Source organism: Gadus macrocephalus, chromosome 23, assembly GCF_031168955.1.
Source record: "Gadus macrocephalus chromosome 23, ASM3116895v1".
In the NCBI taxonomy this organism is placed as follows: domain Eukaryota; kingdom Metazoa; phylum Chordata; class Actinopteri; order Gadiformes; family Gadidae; genus Gadus; species Gadus macrocephalus.
The window spans coordinates 5,221,362-5,230,348 of record NC_082404.1 but is presented as its reverse complement, the minus strand read 5'-3'; the positions used below and the strand labels follow the sequence as shown (position 1 = coordinate 5,230,348).

At 44.4% G+C, this 8,987-nt stretch overlaps 1 long non-coding RNA gene across 4 annotated transcripts; it reads left to right on the top strand.

Annotated features, from left to right (window-relative positions):
• Positions 1-911: 911 nt before the first annotated feature.
• Positions 912-7,798, top strand: LOC132452594 (uncharacterized). Of its 4 annotated transcripts, none has more exons than XR_009524415.1 (8): positions 912-2,150; positions 2,390-2,491; positions 2,817-3,013; positions 3,147-3,227; positions 3,324-3,402; positions 3,508-3,586; positions 6,924-7,067; positions 7,246-7,798. It is a non-coding gene; the product is annotated as an uncharacterized LOC132452594 (long non-coding RNA). The 4 variants fall into 4 exon arrangements; XR_009524416.1 differs by having other exon boundaries at positions 2,780-2,991; XR_009524417.1 differs by having other exon boundaries at positions 913-2,150; positions 2,817-2,991; positions 6,947-7,067.
• Positions 7,799-8,987: the final 1,189 nt, after the last annotated feature.

Genomic DNA, 8,987 nt, shown 5'->3' with positions numbered 1-8,987 from the left:
AGGAGAGTATCCAAATCAAGTGTAAGGATGCACGCGGCGTGTTCAGATCAGTGAATCTAGGACTACACCAATCAGGATCAATGGAGGATGGACACCTAAAGGCATTCACAAGGAGAGTCTGACGTTGGAAAGGGATCTAATTGGATATTCAAGATGACCTTCAGACCTGTAATGAGACGGCTCTTCCTACCTGGCTGGATTGATGGAGAACCCTGTGGATCTTGTCTTGCTCTCAGTTGCACGGCTTCTCAGGCTGAACTGTTTTTCGGACAGGACTAGCTGAACGATTAGTTCCCTTAAATAAGAACCAATCCGGGAACTCCAGCTAGTGCGATCTTCAAGCTGAAGCTGTGCCCTTCAGCTGAGGAGGTAAGGAAACCTTCACTGGGGCTTCAAGGTGTAAAGAGGAGAATGTTTCAAAGTGTTCCATGGTACTCTGAGGACCGTTGTTGTGTTCCACTGGCTGAGAGGAAGAATCCTCCATCTTCCTCTTGGGCTTTCTCCTCTGAGAATCCTGGCGCCATCTTGAAGGATATTCCAGCTCATGTAACTGATGTCACGACCGATTCTCAAACACTTGGTTTCTCCTGAGGGGCGTGTCTATAGAACTGAAGATTTCAGACAGCACTGTATCCCAGCATGCATCTCTGCTCACTCAGACCACACCCCCATAAGTAGGATGCAACACTCTCGTGATGGAGATATAGAGTTTTAGAAGTAACAAGGGAGCAGACAAAGGTGATTAGAACACAATGGCATGTCAAGTCTGTAAATCTTTAAGCCATGAAGATGGTTGGATAGTTCAGGAATTGGGCTTCTTTTTATTATGGGCAGTCCTTTCTCTCAGATGCACACTTCTCAATGGAGCTGTACATGTGTTGGCTGGCTGGCATGATTTGCTGTTGTTGAGGCGGTCAGGGTGACGTTGCAGGGCTATGGTCGGCTCTCTGTGAGCTCAACGTTTTGATTTGCTCTCTATGGTTTGTACCCTGAATAATCTAGATAATTGTAAAATGTAGACGCGGTTTTGTATTGAATGATTCAAGGATTTTAGGTTTAAAGTTGTTGTGGGACGTACATGGTAGTTTGGTTCTTTGTACGGTTTTGAGTGATATAACTTGTACACACTGGGTGCATAATAATGTAAAGGTACACTGAATAGTAGTAATGACCAACAGCAACAAACAGATCTCCTCAAGGTAAGTCTGTTGGCTGTGTTTTAATGAAGACCATCGCTGGACTTCAGGATCTTCCTCCGTTCAGCTCAAGGTGAGGCGCTGGTTCTGTTTTTTCTTTGGTTGGTTCCGGCTGGAATGTTCGGATTCCAGTCGGACGGTTTGTGCTTCCCGCCGTGGAAGGTTTTGAGTGTGGTCACTTGATTTAGTCCCAATGGTTAGCATAGAACGTTGTAGTATTGACAACCATAAGAAACCACCTGGCAGTTACTTGGACGGGAGTCCCCTGAGGGGATCTTGCGGAACGTTCTGGATTATTTTTTTGCGTAAACTCGAGCCATTGCCAACGGAAACTATTTTTCAGTCGGTTTACATTGGGAATTGTGGCCCCTATCTAAAACAACTTAAGGTTGATATTAAATACATACTGACACGTACGTCGTACAATATGTTGATAATTTCCGATGGTTGCGCCGTACTTTTAACCACGATGACGTGACGGGAATCTCGTTGCGTACAAAACAGCGTTCTACTTGCGGCCCCAATTTTGACATCAGTGAAGGCTGAAAATCATTTCAAGTTGGAAGATAATTTGACATTTCTTCAACGGAACCCAGCACCTGAATATGGCTGAGTATATTTGATTTCATATCGATGGCTTAGTGTTCTTTGTTACTTCAGCTTTTGTACGTTCTAAATATCTGCTGTCATTAATTGCCACAGAAGTTAAAACCTACCCAATGGAATGACGTTAAACAACGACTTTGGTGCAGAGTAACCAACTGGATAATATCAAAGCTAAAATAATGTCCGTCCTTCCCACATGTTACAGTAGAAGATACTCTAGAACTGTACAAGGTTAAAAAGGTAACATGTAGTTTGTCCCAAGGTGTCTGCCTCCTCACCCAGAGCAAGACCTCCACCTCCTCAACCAGAGCCAGACCTCCACCTACTGTCAGAAGTCCACCAGAACAGGTCAGTGCTCTGGTGTGTGAGTAGTCTTCTCAGGTCAGTTTCAATGCATGGCCTGAACCACTTCTTTGAACTTGTGGACTGCTGTCTTCATTCCCAAAAACGGGATGCTCATGTCTGGTCTCAAGTCTTTTCTAGACTTGAGTTATAAAATAATAGGTAAATTAATTGTGTAACTTGGTTTCGGATGAGTCAATTAAGTTTATTGTTGGGCAAATGCTGATATAATCCTGCTGCTGTAGCTGAAATGCGTGGCTGAGAGGCTGGGGACCGGAGGCTTGTGGTGCCAGGGTGGACCGGAGACTGAGGCTGGAGATCAGGGGCCTGCAGCACCGGACCAGAGGGTAACCATCACCAAGCTCATCTGAAACACTAAAATCCACGGTAGTTTAGGTCTGGTTTTGATCATCTTATGACTTTAAATCTGTGCCAAACTGTGATTTGAGTTAATTCATACGGGGGTTATGCCAGATTCATACGAGCCATCAATGTTACTAGCGCTGCTACGACCGTAGTGGATGAATTGCTGAGCGCGACAATCTGCAGACGTTGTCTAATTAAAGTGTTTAAATTTGTCTTCCATTTTACAAGTGAACCTCAGATGCAGGAGGTGGGGTGTGTTGCGTCCCCAGGTGATTTACTGCTGAGACCAACTGTGTTTGTAACCAGACCAGGAATCCATGGCTGAAGGAGCTGATGGAGGAGCCGTGCTGAAGGAGCTGATGGAGGAGCCGTGCTGATGGAGGAGCCGTGCTGATGGAGCTGATGGAGGAGTCGTGCTGAAGGACCTGCCTGGTGGAGGAGCTGGTGGAGGCCCTGCCTGGTGAAGGACGTCTGTCGTGGGGTAGATGGAGCCTGACTCTGAAGTGATCATCACACTCGCTGCCACTTCTCGTAGAATACTGCTACCATAAACCACCGGCGTTTGTACCATATATACCAGAGGACTACATCTGTTTTTACCACATGTTGAAGCAAGACTTCCGCTGTTTGTTCCAGACCAGGACTCTGTCTGAGGAGAGCTGCTGGAGGAGCTGAGACGCTGGAGGACGACTAGGAATCGATCAACAAGGATTCCTCGTAAGTTTTTATTTACTTGCATGGTTGACTTAAAGGGCAAAATACAGCTGTTACTTTGACATGCGTTAACCAACTACTGCTGTGTTTTCTTACTAGAACGTGTTTCTGGAGCGGAGGCGAGCTTGTAGGGGAGCCGTGAATCTGGAGGATGACCATCACTCTACCAACAAGGATTGTAAGTTTGTATTACCCATCACAAAGTGGAAATAAAGGGCTTTAAAATAAGACAAACTACATGTTTGTTACCAGACGTTAGGGCCAGACGCGCTGTTTGTTCCAGACCAGGACTCTGGCTGAGGAGACCTGATGGAGGAGCCAAGACTCTGGAGGACGACATCACTCTACCAACAAGGATCCTCGTAAGTTTGCATAAAATAAACGGAGTGGACTTGTAACGCAGAATTAGTTTGTCCAGTACAAGTTACGGCATACTACTGTGGTTGGTTACCAGACAAACTACAGCTGCTACTTTGTTACGCGCAATTAGAGCCCAACTACTCCTGTGTTTGTGACCTTACATTAGAGCCCAACTACTACTGGGTTTGTTACCTTTCATTAGAGCCCAACTACTCCTGTGTTTGTTACCTTACATTAGAGAAAAACTACTACTGTGTTTGTTACCTTACATTAGTGCCCAACTACTACTGGTTTTGTTACCTTACATTAGAGCCCAACTACTACTGGGTTTGTTACCTTACATTAGAGCCCAACTACTCCTGTGTTTGTTACCTTAGAGAAAAACTAATACTGTTTGTTACCTTACATTAGTGCCCAACTACTCCTGTGTTTGTTACCTTACATTAGAGACAAACTACTCCTGATGTGAGTAGAATTGTGTGGCAAAGCACAACTGACTGGACTTGTATGTTGAATATAAATCACAGATAATGTGTGAAGGTAATCGGGGATTGTGGTGGTTTAACTCATTTGAAATTTAAGTAATGATTCTACCTGAAAGTAACATTTTAGAGTCTATACATTCAAACTAAGAGGTAAATCACTCTTGACTAATGACAGTCAAATAATTAGTATAATTTATATTAAAAAGCTGAATTAGTTAATTATCTTAATCATTATTTAAAAGTTGGATGATCACAAAAGCCCTGAATTTGTATTGTCATTCATTTATCTGATTTAATGGAGAAGGTAGATGTTGAACTGTGGGACATTGCCCACGTTTGGGGACCATGAGTAAACTGCTCTTTCCTTCAAAGGTCTATCATGGATATTTAACTGCAGTTCTGTGAGTATTCCAACTTAACCATGGAGCTGAACTGCAAACTGTAAGTCATAAGTTTCTCATTACTCTTGGGCACATTGACGTATTTTGTCTTCCTGGTGAGTTAGCCCGTTACGTGAAGGTTGATCTGAGTAGGAAGGATGTTTTATTGGTTCATGGGTTACTTCAGTGTTTGGTTTATGTTGGTTTTAATGATTTGTTAAAATGGTTACAGGCTCCAAGTTATTGGTTTAAGCTGGAGTAATGGGTTGGGTTCTGATATCATCATTCTTTCCAGCTACTCTCCTGAGCTCTGCATCTTCATCACACGAGTGTTGCTTTACTGATGAGGGTGTGGTCTGAGTGAGCAGATGTGCATGCTGGGACACGGAGCTGTCTGAAGTCTACAGGTCTGCAGACCCGCCCCCTCAGGGGAAACCGAGTGTTTGAGAAACCGTCGTGACGTCAGTTACATGGACTGGAATGTTCTTTAAAATGGACTCAGGGATTCAGAAGGAGAAACACCAGGGGGAGATGAGGGGGCTCTTCATCTCAACGACTAAAACACAACTTCAGTCTGACACAGAGAACCATGGAACACATTCAACAGTCCCCTCCAGGCATCATGACTCCTCAGGAACGGTTTCTTTTCCATGAAGGTCTTTTTTGGGGCCATCCCAAGATGGATCCTGCTCCTCAAGAGCCACCCCCCTCCACTGGGTGGTCTTCTGAACAGACGACCTCCTTCCTGTCCTCAGGCTGACTAAAGCTGCACCGTTTGCATCTGTGAAGGCCCCTCATTCAGGAAACCACTGGACTACAAAGACATGACTTCAGAGACGTTGAATCAACCTGTGACACACTTTGGAGACGACAAGCATAATCCATCACCAATGTGGGACGCCACTGAAGAATGTTGTACATAAGTAAACGTCTCTGGAGACATTGGTTGTTCTGTTCTGGGTGCCCTGGCAGGAGAGCTGGGGGGGGGATGATGGAATATTATTTGGCATGAGGTTTTTACCCTGCATGATTGTTTGGCCTTTTATGGCTCAGTAGTGTGTGTGTGTTTGGGTTTGACATGAGATGGATGATTTTTGAGCATCGCTAGGGTTCTACTGTGTGTGGGTGTCTCCCACTCACACCTGGCATGGGGTTCTACGTGCCTGTCCTGGGTTCAAAATGTGTGTGTGTGTCCGGCTTGCTTTGACAGTGATAATGTTCATACAGAGTCTGTGTGATTTGGCTTGGGATATTGGAATGGTCAAATAAATCATACCTGATGGACGGCCACACGTTTACTTAAGGGCCTCCAGTAGACCTGAAGAGCCCTGAGCGACGCTCCGGAGCGATATCCAACACACTGGGCAGGAAGGAGGGTATCCAAATCAAGTGTAAAAGGATGCAAGCGGCGTGTTCAGATCAGTGACTTCAAACTAGGACTACACCAATCAGGATCAATGGAGGATGGACACCTAAAGGCATTCCACAAGGAGAGTCTGACGTTGGAAAGGGACCTAAATGGATATTCAAGATGACCTTCAGACCTGTAATGAGACGGCTCTTCCTACCTGGCTGGATTGATGGAGAGCCCTATGGATCTTGTCTTGCTCTCCGTGCTGAAGGAGCTGATGGAGGAGTCTTGCTGAAGGCCCTGCCTGGTGGAGGAGCTGGTGGAGGCCCTGCCTGGTTAAGGACGTCTGTCGTGGGGTAGATGGAGCTCGACTCTGAAGTGATCATCACACTGACTGCCACTTCTCGTAGAACACTGCTATCACAAACTACCGGCGTTTGTACCATATATACCAGACGACTACATCTGTTTTACCACATGTTGAAGCAAGACTTCCGCTGTTTGTTCCAGACCAGGACTCTGTCTGAGGAGAGCTGCTGGAGGAGCTGAGACGCTGGAGGACGACTAGGAATCGACAAACAAGGATCCCTCATAAGTTTGTATTTACTTACATGGTTGACTTAAAGGAAAAAATACAGCTGTTACTTTGACATGCGTTAACCAACTACCGCTGTGTTTTCTTACTAGAACGTGTTTCTGGAGCGGAGGCGAGCTGGTATGGGAGCCGTGAATCTGGAGGATGACCATCACTCTACCAACAAGGATTGTGAGTATGTATTACCCTCACAAAGTGGAAATAAAGGGCTTAAAAATAAGACATGTTTGTTACCAGACTTTAGGGCCAGACTCGCGCTGTTTGTTCCAGACCAGGACTCTGGCTGAGGAGAGCTGATGACGACCTCACTCTACCTACCAGGATCCTCGTAAGTTTGCACAAAATAAACAGAGTGGTCTTGTAACGAAGGATTAGTTTGTCCAGTACAAGTTACGGCATACTACTGTGGTTGTTTACCAGACAAACTACAGTGGCTACTTTGTTACGCGCCATTAGAGCCCAACTACTCCTGTGTTTGTTACCTTACATTAGAGCCCAACTACTCCTGTGTTTGTTACCTTACATTAGAGACAAATTACGTTTGTAACCAGACCAGGAATCTGGAGGACTGATGGAGAAGCTGTACATCTGGAAGGCAAATTCTGAGGACAACCAGGACTCTACCATCAAGGATTCCTCATAAGTTTCCATTATCTGGACATAGTGGACTAGGTAGGGGGTTCAACTCTCAAACCACTGGTGCCGGGTTAAAGTCCTCAGAATACAGTGATGCGTCCTTGAGCAAGGCACCCTAAAGCCAACCTGCTCCTTAATGACTTATCTTTGGTTCAGATAATGTTGCATCTTTTGAATATTGAACCTAATCAATGTCGTTCTTTGGTCCGGGCAGACACACCTGAGCTGAACCTCACCTGATCCTGTTTGGTCGGGGGTAGACACACCTGAGCTGAACCCGCCCTGATCCTGACATCCTGCTGCTCCCGTCTCCTCAGTTCATCTGAGCCTCGTCCTCCAGAAGACCTGCTGAGCTCAGCAGTCTGAGGCTGGCGGATCAATGACCTCCAGTGGGAGTGATCTTCTTGACCCCACATGTAACTGTGTGCTTCCACACGCCTTTCCCTCACGTCTGTCACTAGTTCACTACTCTCTACTGCTTCCTCTTTTCTTCCTTCTCTGTGGTTCAAACCTTTACACTGAAGGCGTGTCTTCGTGCCCTCAGAGGGTTAAGCGTTAGGGTTGAGAGTCAGGGTTTAGAGTCAGGGACAGAGCTGGTCAGGGAGGACTGCTTTTACACAAACCTCTTCACTTGCTTTCGGAATGGTGGTGACATTTTGAAAAGATTCATTTGGGAAAATGTTTTCCCTCTGCTTTCCTTTACAAAAGTGTATTCAACTTCTGTCAAGTGTTTTTGTTTATATATTAAAATCCCACATTGACTTCTACATGTTTGGTGCGGTTCATTTAATTGTCCTATAACTTGGTTAATGTCAAGCTGAACTCCTGCAATAAATGTAATATACATGATTGCTTTCAGCAATGTTCACATAATCCATTTTGTAAAAATATGAGACCTCCATATTACTACTAAATTCAAGCCTATTCATGTATTTAACAATCTACATACTACCCCGCAGGCCATTCTCTGCTACTACAACACGTTCAATCCACCAACCCGTCTCACATCAATGTACTACAGCTACGTTGGTTCAAACGGAAAATGTAGTTTGGTGTGAGACTGCTGTCCAGCAGAGGGAGCTGTCATACACCTTAATTATACAGGAATGTCTGTGTATTTACATTTTAAAATGTTCATGGGCTGGTCTAGTTTGTCTGCAAATAACTAAGGATTTGTCGAAACATATGAAGTGAAAGAAATAAAAGCCCAGTTCACCATATCTGAGGTCAGATTTTGGATCATGAATGTATTGAGTGAACGACGTCTGAGCTAAATATTAACCACCTGGAACTTGGTGCGTTTCCTGGAGCTCGGCAGATGGCAGGACGCGTGTTTACATGGTCGATTAGGCCCTGAACGCAGACCCTGAACACAGACATCCTCATCACAGACCCTGTGTTTATTTAGCCCAAAATATAATTTTTGGGTTAAAGAAATAAAATAAAAGTAAAAATATTTATAATTATTTATAAGTACTAGCCTAGTCTAGATAGTCCTTCTGGCAAGAGAATAAACAGTTTAAAAACATAACCTTTTTACCACCTCAAGTGAATTAACCTATCCTATCCCGTCAGATGTGTGTGTGTGTAAGGTCTGTCTCACTTGTATTTATTTTACTCTGAAATAACTTGAATGGAACTTTAGACATTTGGGGATAAGCAGCACAGCAGTCAGGTTGCTATTTTAAGCTATAATGAACTGCGCATTTTGTTTATTTAGGTGAAGCATTATGAAAAAATGCTAAATAAAGCATAGAAATAATTTTGGCATTTTCATTTTTCGTCTGGGCTAAGCCCCGGATGTTTATGAAACCTAGAAACACCCCTGCTTAAAACGTGTCCTAAGCTACTCGGAAGGAGGAATCCTCAGGTGATCAACTGTTTAAATTCTTCAAAAGATTCTGTAACACAAAGGTTTTAAAAAGCGAGAGAATCGCGAAGAGGTCCTTTTATTCC